At 42.6% G+C, this 12,137-nt stretch overlaps 1 protein-coding gene across 6 annotated transcripts in view; it reads right to left on the bottom strand.

Moving 5' to 3' along the window:
• MAST4 (microtubule associated serine/threonine kinase family member 4) overlaps positions 1–12,137 on the bottom strand; it is a 1,958,993-nt gene that overhangs the window by 510,694 nt on the left and 1,436,162 nt on the right. The gene's annotated exons all lie outside the window — the stretch shown is intronic.

Here is a 12,137-nt window from a genome sequence, read left to right as displayed (position 1 = left end):
AATGGGCCGGTCTGAAGCCTGCCTGCTGATCATCGAGGAAATGGGATCTCTCAATGAAGGCGCTAAGGCAGCGGGTGACATGGGTCTACAGTACCTTGCCCAAATTGGGGAGAAGGGAGATGGGTCGATAATTCCCCAAAACAGTGGGGTCAGATCCAGGTTTTTTTAGGATGGGTACTACCACTGCTTTTTTGAAAGCATCGGGGACAGAGCCTGTAGCGAGGGAACGATTGAGCAGGTCGAGGGGAGGGCCTGGGCAAGCCATGAAAGCAACTCTTAGAATTTGGGGAGGGCAGCAGTCATGGGGGGAGCCAGAACTGACTGCCAGCAGGAGAGAGAAGAATACATCTAAGGAAATGGGGGGAAATTCGTGCAAACTGCAGGGGTTTAAGGGAGGGAGGACACTGACATGGGAAAGGGAAGGGGGAGGGATATTATTTTTGATGATGGAAATCTTGTCTATGAAGAATGAGTTAAGGGAGTCACACAAAGCCTGTGAGGGTTGGGGCTGAGCCGTGACACGGTTGCGCTGTAGTTCCTCGTGTTGGTATGCTACATGATAGGTGGGTGACTACAGCACAGAACTTTTTGTCTCTTTGCTGGCGCTTGAGCTTTTAGCCCTCCAGCTTTTACGTGTATGGGACACAGAAGCCAACACAGGGCAACCTAGGAAACTGGCAGCCAACACACATGCAGCATGACCTCAGGTTCTTGACTTTTCCCCAAATATTCATTCATTCAAGCTAACTGATCAATTATCAATCCAGAGAGTCAGTAAAGTGCTGCGGAATATAACAGAATGGTGTACTACCCACATAAGTTTTTTTTAATTTGGCTTTTAACATGCACTTATTCATGTAAAATCAGCAACCACAAATCCTTTCTACACATAGGAATAGTCCCAAGCAAGACAGGCAATTACATGGGGGAGGGGTACCCCAAGTAGACTGTCAAACAGCAAAACTACTGGATTTCCACCAATGCAGGTCTCATTGTAGTTGATGTCAAAACTTTAACGAGTCACAAATGCTGCCCATGCCCAAATAAAAATGTGCCTGTGGGCACTCAGCAGGAGGGATACCTTACAATGAGCAACATTCCAAGATGAATAAGGCTGATGGGGAAAATAGAAGCCGGTTTACATGGATTATAGCCAAGGAATATAAAAAAATGAACATTTGAGGCACAAAAAACTTGTACGTGTTTCAAGTAGACCTGGAGTATTTGGTACATCAAATATTCATTCCTTCTCAGCATCGGAGGAATCCTTCAAATAGATGTTCTGATTAACCTACACATCATAAAACGACCTCAAACAGGAAATAAAACTGCGCCCTCAGCAAAGCCCTATACATATGGCCCGCTGTATAAGGCTTCTTGGCTGAGACACCATGGAATTCGTTAATCTTGCAAAGAGAGGTAGAGCCAACAAAACCGTGCTTTTAACTTACCAGATTCAATTCACGTGGAACGATTGTTTACAGAGCTGTGGGAACCAACACTGAGAGAATAACATTCAAGTCCAAAAGTGAATGTACCATGAATTGACTGTGTTCCTTTGTTTTGAAGTCGAACATTCCTCGTTAAACCACAAAAATCAACATGAACACCAGAAAGGGCCAAATGTGATACTAACAATAAACCTCATCAACACAGAATCCTGAGATGCATCCGTCTGTGCTGGCACTGTGTGGCTAGTTGACGTTTCCTTCGGAAAGGTCTACATGCCCAGAGGTCTGTCACTCATATAGTGTCCATGGGGCACAGGGTCAAGACTGATTTGCATATGGCTGGGTCCAAACTGGGGTGGCGTAGCGGGCAAAAGAATGATGGATTTAACCCAGACCTTTTAACTGGGGAGAATGTTTGCATTGTCAGCATTCCGTCCATCATTTGTTTGCTGTAACAGTTTTCGCCCTAAGTGGGATGGGTAAGCCCAGACGTGGGTCCCTTGCTCACTGTGCCACTGGATTGAAGCTAGCCTGGCTGAAGAAGGGTGACATACCCTGAAACCTGTCCTAGGATGCTTGTTTCCGGTCCAGGGAGGACCTGGCCTGGCAGTTCGGTCTGGACTGTTCCCATTGGGCACGGGGTCAAGACTGATTTGCATATGGCTGGGTCCAAACTGGGTTGGCGTAGTGGGTAAAAGAACGATGGAAATAACCCAGATCTGGGGGAGAATGTTTGCATTGTCAGCATTCCGTCCATCATTTGTTTGCTGTAACACTCATATAGTGTTCACCAAGTTCAACAAGGAGTGTTACACTTGGCCTTGATGATGAAAGAGGAGATTGCTGATACACAGGAGGAGATGGTTGGATGAAGTACTTTCCAGGAGCAGCACAGGACCTTACTCTCAATCTCTCTGCCTGGGCGCATGTTCTCAAATAGTACCCACAGAAAGACCTTCCTGGCCATATGGCATATGCCAGTAGGGATTGACCCTGTTTATTTGTCCATACAACTATGCAGTTATCAGTTCCTTAGAGCGCATGCTCTTTCCTAGAACATGTGAAGGACGCCTTTCAGTTGTAGTCAAAGCGTTTTCAGCACCAGCTTGTTTAACTGAAGACTTCTTTTCACAGGCCATAAGTAGTGGGTATAGAAATAAACAAGGGCAGCCACTCCCTAATTTAGTCAGCCCTGCACATAATTTGGTGCTCCCAAGCCGCATAATTTCAGTGGCCCTGTACATATGCTATATCAAATGGCTATAATTTATAGATGGTATGTTAAATGATTCTCAATGTTGAGTTATCACTGGACTTCAGGCAACAAATGAAGACTTACTCTCATATTGCACCGCTGTCAATTTACTGGCTGACCTGAACCATAATTTGAAAAGCCATCATTATTATTATTGTTGCCCACTTTTTAGATCGCTTAATATCCGCAAAGCCATGAATCTTTTTGGTTAGTAGGCATTAGGTTCATTACTGTAGACTGGTTTACAAGGGAAATTAATAGGAACAATACTAGCATGACGTGTAAAATAAGAAATTAAAATCCGCCTCAAATACTGGCTGTGATATTTCGTATGGATTACAGATATACATTAATAGATCAGTAATCCACATGAAATGACACAGAACACAAATTCCTTATTACTTATTTTCCTATTTAACAATCGCATGCAGCTAATAAAATCAAGGCTTAATAATGCCCCAGCCGATTCAACTTAAACTGGAGGACTTAAGTCACAAAATTTCCTACAAATTAAATGTGTGTGCACTGCTCGGCTTGGTCCTACTAAGGACATTTTAAATTATCTTCAACTGACAATTACATTAGCGCATCTGAAAAGAAATAAGTATTTAACAAAGCAGGACCAGTGTACACAGACACATTAAATTGTTAGCTACCAAAAAGTTAATCTAGAAAATAGAAAAATCTGTATTAAAAAATTAAAAAGATATTGCTACCTAGAGGAATTGGAATGTCTGTAAGAACATATTTCTTTTTTTTGCCCAATCCCCCCATTGTTAGTGTTAGTACAGTAGTAACTAAGGTGTCTTTTCAGTTGGCCTGGAAAGGTGTTTTTATTCTTAAAACTTGTTTGTTCACGTCCCTCCTAGATAGACGACTAACTGAGAGGGAGAGATCCGACCTCTGGACATCAACAACACGAAAAAAAGAAACCACCACCCTAGCACAAACGAAATTCTGGCTCATACACAAAACATACTGGACCCCCTCACGCCTGGCGACGATGGGAATAAGGGACAGCGATATATCCTGGAATTGCAATAAACAGAAGGGAGACCTAGCCCACCTAATATTCCACTGCCCCCGAGTCAAAAAAATTTGGAACAGGATAAACGACTTCATAAACAACATACTAGACACTCCCCTACAACTAGACTTTCACAGACTAGCCACGGCCTTCATGGCACCGACAATCCAGTCTAGGGAAGACAGAGACCTCATTGACCTCCTACTAACGGCGGCGGTCAAAACGGTCCTAAACAACTGGAAAGACACGGGGAGAGCGTCCTTCAAGGCCTGGTTTAACTGGGTCACCTTCCTACGAGGGGCTGACACTATAATTTCCAACCATAGACCCAAAACGCATACAAAGAGCGAAATGTGTCTCACCCTAGACAACTACCTGTCCTCACACAAACCACCCTAGGATGGCAAACACGAGGCCAACCACACCCTCCCGTGCTGCAGGCGACGCAGACCTAGACCTGACTAATTCCCTCGAACCCATGCAAACTGTGTGATCGACCCAGCACAAGACCTTCTTCTTCCTCCTTTCTTTTTTTCCTTTCTCACCGTCGGGGGGTACAGACAGTGGCTGCCAGGCTCACACAAATGGCCGCATGTAACCAAACCGACCCACGAGTTCTTGTTGTTCTTCGCTATGTCAAGCATCCCCCCCCCCCCCGGGGGCTTTTGCTAATTGTACCCCTGTACGCTGTACCGTGTATAAATAAATATCTTCTTCAATAAAAAATTACTGAAATAAAAAAAAAGAATTAAAAAGTTGTTTGTTCATGGTTACATTTTATTTTTTGTTTTATTGATCAGATCATACGGCCATATTTTTTGTCCAGCACCTATTCAATTTAGGGTGATGTTTGAGATATAACAATGTTTTACTACCAAACAATACACATGGTCGTATGGGTGGAGCCTCATGAGTGTGGTTCTGGCACAGTTCCCTGGAGAGTAATTTCCATTTCATAACTAGAAAGCAGTAGTGTCCATATTCTTGCAATCTCACGATCTGGTTGGTGGAGGAAGCTGAGGGGGTTTGAAATCCACATGCTGCGGGACATGGTATTGTGAGAACTTTGGGTGAGTGTGGCTAGCCGAGGCATCTTTGAAGGGTGTGACCACTTCCATATTGATCTTAATCATTGACATATATATTTAGATGTATGCTGCTTTTCCAATTGTAACAATGGGAATTTGGTTTGAGGGATTTTAGCTTCTCAAACAGGATCCAAGAAAGCTGAACACCACGACAATAAACCATGTTTTCACTTGAGCTAATTATTTTCATGTTTACGATAAGGGTATTATTTTCACAGACATGCATATCAGAAGAGATCACGTATGTGCTTATGGTGCACGTGTTGGAGCCACAACATACATTGCAAAGTGGACCTAATTAGAGTACAAAACTAATTCAAAGAAACTGAACACTTGAATGGTGCGTTTAGCTATAGATGCAGCAATGCAAAGTAATTATCCATCAGTGTTCTTTGTTGCTGTGGCTCAAGTGCACGCAAGTCATTTATACCTGTGAAAGGGCCATTCACAATTCATTTTGGGGTGCATATTGCGCCCCAGACGATTACATGCCAGACTTTCGCTTGTTTGCAGGCTTCACATAAAACAAATCAAGTGGAATTGGGAAAAAGGAGCCCTCTAAAATGTTCTGTCGTCCCCTAAATATTCTGAGCCACAAGACAGCGAGGGATGGGAGCCACTGACCTCAAGGTGAACTATCAGAGTGTTTGCGTAAGCCGGTACCGAACTAGTGCGGAAGGACCTTATACACAGTCTCAGCATTATACACCTATAAATAGCTGGTTTGAGAACGTAAGCTGAACACCATCTCATTTCTGCTTTGCGAATGCAAGTTCCAACCAGAAAGACAGACCCAATAAGGGGTCAATTTTACTTTGGTGTAAGAAGCTCATCTCTCCTTACCTATAGGTCTGCTGCACCAGAGGCGTTGCACAGAAGTAAACCTTCTACCTATGTAAAGCTTTGTCCTACAAACCATAAATTACACACTTCCCTGGCTGAATATATTGTTCCGGCTAAGACATTTTGTCAATTACGCTCATTCCCTATAATTTGTGCTAAACCCAACCACACACCCTCTACAGATTATTGCAATGGTAATGCTTGAATTGTGCCATCGTCAGCAAAGGGTTGCTTCAGGTCACTCAGCTAACTGAAGAATTGACGAAGGAGGATGAGTGGATGGCAGAGGTGCCCAGCTGCGTTCAGAAGTAAAGGCTTGTGGAAGAAGCCCTATGAAGAGTCTTTCAAATGTCAGATGATTTAATAAAATGTGGAAAGGTAGAAGTGTAAGGACTCTAAACTCAACCCAGGTCTCAATAGGCAGGCAGTGAAAAGAACGGAATGCAGATGGAGGAGGAATTTATGTGTAAATTAATGTGTTCAGAAGTGTAACATAAAATGGTACTTCTTCATAGGTGGTATAGGTGCTGCCAATCTTTTGATCTTAATCTTTTATGGTGGGGATGCTGGGATCGCCTCTGAACTATTTGACGCTTATCACCTCACTACCCTCTACCTGCTTATGTGACAAAATGCTCACCTCCAAGAAACTGAATTAGTCTATGGAAGCCTTTCCATGGCTTACATATGACTCCCTTCTCCAGGAATTCCTTATACAAAAAGACAATACCAAAAGTTCGCTTTCATCCAGCCATAGTTTCAAAACCGCTGTTAGAAGAGCTGAAAGAGTAGAAGGAATGAAGCAATCTCGTCTGCCAATACCTCAGCTTAAACTGACAAGGAAACGCTTTAAATCATCCATCCTTTCAGTCAAAGCTTGTGTTCTCAACTTTTAAATTAATCTCTCAATGAATGGACCCAAGAAACTAATCAAAATCTTCTGGTAGGCTTTCCTCTCTGGGCCAGGTGCATACTTAAACAACAAACGTCCTTAATTGGTCACTGCTTATCTCAACAAAATACGCAACAATTAGGCATTTCCAACAGAATCTCTTTCATCCTGGTCATTCCCTCGAACTTTAACCCTCCCCCCTACCCCAGCCATCAAACATCCCTCCACCTGACTCTGCCTCATACATATTAGAACAATGAACTATTCTTCATGTGGAACTCAATCTCCATCATTTGGGAAGAAACATTTCTCTCAGCTGCATCTGCAACCTAATACCCTGCCTCCATTACCTACCTTGTTCAGGCATTTCTTCGTTACTTGTTTTCTCCCACTATTGTTTTCCTTCAGAATGCCACTGTACCAGATGACTTAAAAGTGCACATGTAAAACCCCAAAACGCAACCCTATCCAATGTAGAAAACTATTGACCAACCCTCAAGACTGTCTTTCTTTTCTCTACAAAGTTATTGAGAAATGCATTTCTCTCAGTTAATAAAACACATCCAAGAGAATAATCTGCATGGAATTTTCCAATTGGGATTTCGGTAAAAACAGAGAACAGAATCTGCAACTCTGTTATTGAGGGTATCCTTCACGCCTTCGATAAAAACCACATCTGCTGCCTACTCCTCCTAGATTTAAATTACTGCTGGACACATTGAAAAACATGATGCCCCGGGTGCGGGGTCAAGATGGCGGGCTGACGCCGTTCGGTAAAGGAGCTTGCATGGAGCCGCTCCACACCGCGCTCTGAGTGAGAAATACGAGGAGAGCTGAAACTGCTATTCAAGCTGAGCGACTAACAACTAGCTACTGTCTTGCCTCTTCTGGAGAAATGCTGATGTAAAAGCACTTTCTTCTGAGAAATATAAGCTAATAGCCAAACCTGTATGCTGCGTCTCGTCTGCCGACTGACCGGTGGGACTTACCGGCTTGGAGAATCTGGAGCATCGGCTCCCTTCGTTTGCCCGACCCTGCGTGTTACTGGGCGGGTCTCGGAATACTCCCCGCACAGCTGTGGAAATTTGGTGAAGCCGGCGAGTATCCAGCGGCATACCTCACATCGGTGCCGGGTCCTTCCGCCGGTTTCATACCGATGACAACGCGACAATCCACCCGGACCACCAGAGCTGGCAGGACTGGGAAGGCGGCAAGAATCAACAAGCCAGGTATGTCCGCCAGCGAGGCTGAAGCGCTATTGGTAGGACCGCCCATTAAAACCAAATTTGCTACGGGCTACATGGCGGGAGCTCTGTAGCTACTGACAGAACTAGTAAAGGCATAGTGGCTGCCGGGGGAGAAAAACAGACACCCAGCGCTGCTATATTCGATGGGAGCACTAATCATGAAATCGAGGCAGTGACTCCTCGGGAGGACCCTGGTTTCCAGAAACTCCTTATCCCCGTTGATCTGACAAAAAAGACACTAGCTCTATGCTATCTACCAACGCAAACACAAGCCGAGTGCACGCTAAAGAAAAAGACAAAAACAAAAATACTTTTGACAATACAGATAATACAGAAAGAATAGACAGAGCCAATAAATTGAGCACTCTTGTGAAAGATGGTAATACTGCCTTTGAATCTGAGCCTGCATTCATAGGGGAGGGAGGTGGGGCCAGTACCAATATTACCGTTTTCCCTGATGCTGATGTTGATGCAGCCAGTGCTATTAAAGGCTCCTCTAACATTGCCGATACGGCCATCAACTATCAGGAAAGGACACTTGCTACATTGGGAGCTACTGTGGAAAAAGAGATAGAAACTAGCAGATCAACCGGCAATACACCGTCTGTATCTGAGATTGACTCGTTTACGCTCGGAAATCCAGGGAATAACGATCAACCTGGAAAGAGCGATTATATATTAAACAATGTCATTCTAAGAGCAGAAGAGAACTCCAATCATGAATATGAATATGAGGAGATGTCTGAAGAGAGTGAGCGAGAGGTGGAAACAACTCTCACTAAGAATAACACTGGTCGGGCTATGGATTCAAGGAAAGCTAAACTGAAAGCCAAGATTAGACAGAAATCTATCACTCGTAAATTATTGAATAAAGACCCTATTGCAAATAAAAAAGGACGCAAGGCTCTAATTGATGATAGCCCGTTGAGGAGGTGGATTGAAACAAAAGGAAGAGTTAAGGGTATGGCCCTAAGACTATCTGGTGCAAGCTTTGATGGTGACCTGTATTTACATGATAGGAATATACTCCCTAGGACAGAGGGCGTAGAAAGTGCAGAATGTCGAAAAGGCCCAAAACAGTCCGATAACTCGACTAATATAACGACAACTGCTCCACCAACTTTACTAACTAAAAATGGATCGACTGAAGACGGCATCGCTGGGTCATTGCTTAGTGTTCCAACTAGTTCTTTGGTGGAAAATCTGACATTGTTTGGAGATAAGTGAGCCCGCTAACGTACTTATTGTGCCAACAAATTCCAACATAAGGTCAATACTGACCGAAAAAGACTCTGAAATGCACCCGCTGGAGATCTTGAATGACTCAATGGAAATAATGTCTTTAAATTCTAGTGAGAATATCAATCATCTGACTACAACGCCAGTACCTAGCCCAACAATAAATACAACTTCAATCGCAAAACCCAAACCAGATGAAGAAACACAGTATCAACATGATAATATCTCTATGGGCCTAATTATGCAAACTCTTATGGCACAGAGACAGGAAAGCCATCAACAGCACCTTCAGTTGAGAGAGGACAACACAAAACTACAGGCCTCTTTGAGTGAAATGTGCCAGAAACTTGGCGGGGTAACGCAAGAGATAGAAGACTTGAAGCAGCGAGTCGTGGGGGTCGAAGAAGGGACCTCACGATCAGAGTCAATTACGAGAATCCATTCGTCTCGTATCTCTCAGCTAGAGGCCAAAGTTGAGGATATGGAGAACAGAGCACGCAGACATAATTTAAGACTGTTTGGAATACCTGAGGGTGCCGAGTGGGCTGATCCCCGCGCTTTTGTAGTGAAACTTTTCGAAAAAGCCTTTAGCGACCTCTCGGATTGGGATTGGGACTCCCAACTGCAACGGGTACATCGATTGCCCTCTTTCCAAAAGAACCAGAATAACAAATTCCCTAGACCAATCATGATCTATTTTGGGAACTTCCTATTGAGGCAAGCCATTGCTCTAAAAGCTAAAGCTAACAGTCCTGTCAATATAGGCAACTTCACTTTTTTCGTGCGCTCTGACCTTTACAAAGCCACAATGGATCGACGCTGGGAGCTCCGTAAATTAATAGATTCTTTCAAGTCTATTGGCTGTACGGTGTACCTACAAGAGTCTGCGCGCCTCAAAATCATCACGGGTGGACGATCAACATTCTTTACTGAACCTGAAGAAGCGATTAAACACTTAGAGAAGTGGATGAGGGAAAAGGATTAAAAGGATTTTTAATGTAATCAAAGGAGGAAACTAGATTTAACTGTGACTACTCTGATTATTCGAGCAATTCGAAAAAAAAAAATGAATCATAATGAATTGCAATTACAAATGCAGGACTCATCACGACTAGAACAGAACTATCTCGATTACCTTTTCCCCTCTTGTCTCCCTCTTTTTCTCTTTTTTTCTTTTTCTTTTTTTCTTTTTCTTTTTGATCTCACATACAGCTCTCCTTCTTTGTTGTTGAAATATTTACACTATGAATCACTCTAGCGGTGAGGAGCAGGCTTCATGTTCATAACTTCACTGTGCTGCCCTTCCAGCGGCAGCCGGGATAGAGGGGTGCCCCCTGGGGGGCTTGCGGACGAGGGGGTGGGTGGGTGGAATTGTGCCATCTGGGTGGGTTGGGGGGAAAAAAAAGGGGGAAAATTTTTATTGCAAGAATAGGAAATGTATAAAAAGTAGTAATAAGATTATTAAATGCGCTCTGTGGAAGAGACTAAGAAACAACAATATAAGTTATGTCTTCTCTTAAATGTTTAGTTTGGAATGTTGCCGGTCTCAATAATAAAGACAAAAGGAAACTAGTACAAGAAGAAATTAATATGTATAAACCACATATGGTATTTCTTTCAGAGACCCACATTAGATATCAAGACCATAAACTTCTATCACAAATGGGCTACGATCTTGTTGTCTGTTCTACTCTAGGGGCATCAATTCGAGGTGTTGCTATCCTCAAACAAAAATGGCTAAGAGTAAATGTTATCAAGACTGCTGCCGATGCTAAGGGCAGGTGGGCAATAGTACAATTGCAGTTTAATTTAAAGCGTTACGTATTTTGCATAGTTTACGGGCCAAATTTAGATATACCCAAGCTATACGAACAATTGACTATTGAGCTATTGGATTGGGAGGGGGAACTGTTGATAATGGGGGATTTTAATTGTGTCATGAACTATGTTATAGACTCCACAAGCAAAGGAACTAGAAATAGGATGGGTAAAGTGAGGTCAGCTATTTTGGAACTAGCCAGGATGCACAATTTAAAAGATGTCTGGCGCACTAAATATCCTACTACGGCCGGCTTCACATATTACTTCTCCCCAAATCAAACTTTTTCAAGAATCGATATGATCTGGGCAACAGACTGTTTCTTAGAAAATTGTGCAATAGAAATCTGCCCTAAAATCACATCTGATCATAACCCGATATTATTCGAATTCAAAAATTTAGACACTCAACCCATTGTTCGTCAGTTCACATTCCCCAGATATTTACTAAAGGATGATAAATATATCTCTGGTATTAAAAAACATATACAGGAATTTATATTATTTAATATCAATTCTACTGCTATCAGCTACGTATGGGACTCATGTAAATGCAGCATTAGAGGTTATACACAGCAATATATTTTTAGGGACAATGCCGAAAAACGAGGGCTAGAAAAATCTACTATATTAAATATTTCTATAGCCCAGCAACAACTCTCAGACGCTATAATACAAGGCAAAACTAACATCAAAGAGATAAGTCTAGGACTTATCTCATTAAGGGCACTACTTAAGAAAACTCTTAGGGAAAAAATTTGCTCCAAAATCCATAAATACAAACTTACACAATATGAAGGCGGAGACAGAATTGGGAAAATTCTGGCGTATAAGGTAGCGGATAAAAAGGCTAAAACTACTATAAAAAATATAAAAGGACTTGATTCTAAAGTCTATAACAAACCTGAACAGATCTTGGTACAATTCGCTTAATATTACTGCCACCTCTACACCCCAGAAAAAACCCTTACCCTAGAAACAATTGAATCATATCTAGAGAAACATATACCTGAAGGATTGGACTTAGAAATAACTAGATCACTTAGTACTGAAATCTCTATTGAATAACTTGGCATAGCTGTAAAGGCACTCCCCCCAAGGAAGGCTGCAGGTGAAGATAACCTGCCTGTGGAAATCTATAAGGTTTGTGAACAGGAACTTCTCCCTCTACTTAAACAAGTGATGGACTCTGTGGGAGAAACAGGAGCTGCTCCTGCTTCATGGCGTATAGCCAAAATTGTATTCTTTTTAAAAAAGAATAAACCACCGGAAGAACA

This window comes from Lissotriton helveticus, chromosome 2_1 (assembly GCF_964261635.1).
Source record: "Lissotriton helveticus chromosome 2_1, aLisHel1.1, whole genome shotgun sequence".
NCBI classification, from domain to species: Eukaryota; Metazoa; Chordata; class Amphibia; order Caudata; family Salamandridae; genus Lissotriton; species Lissotriton helveticus.
This window is presented reverse-complemented; position numbering and strand designations above follow the sequence as displayed.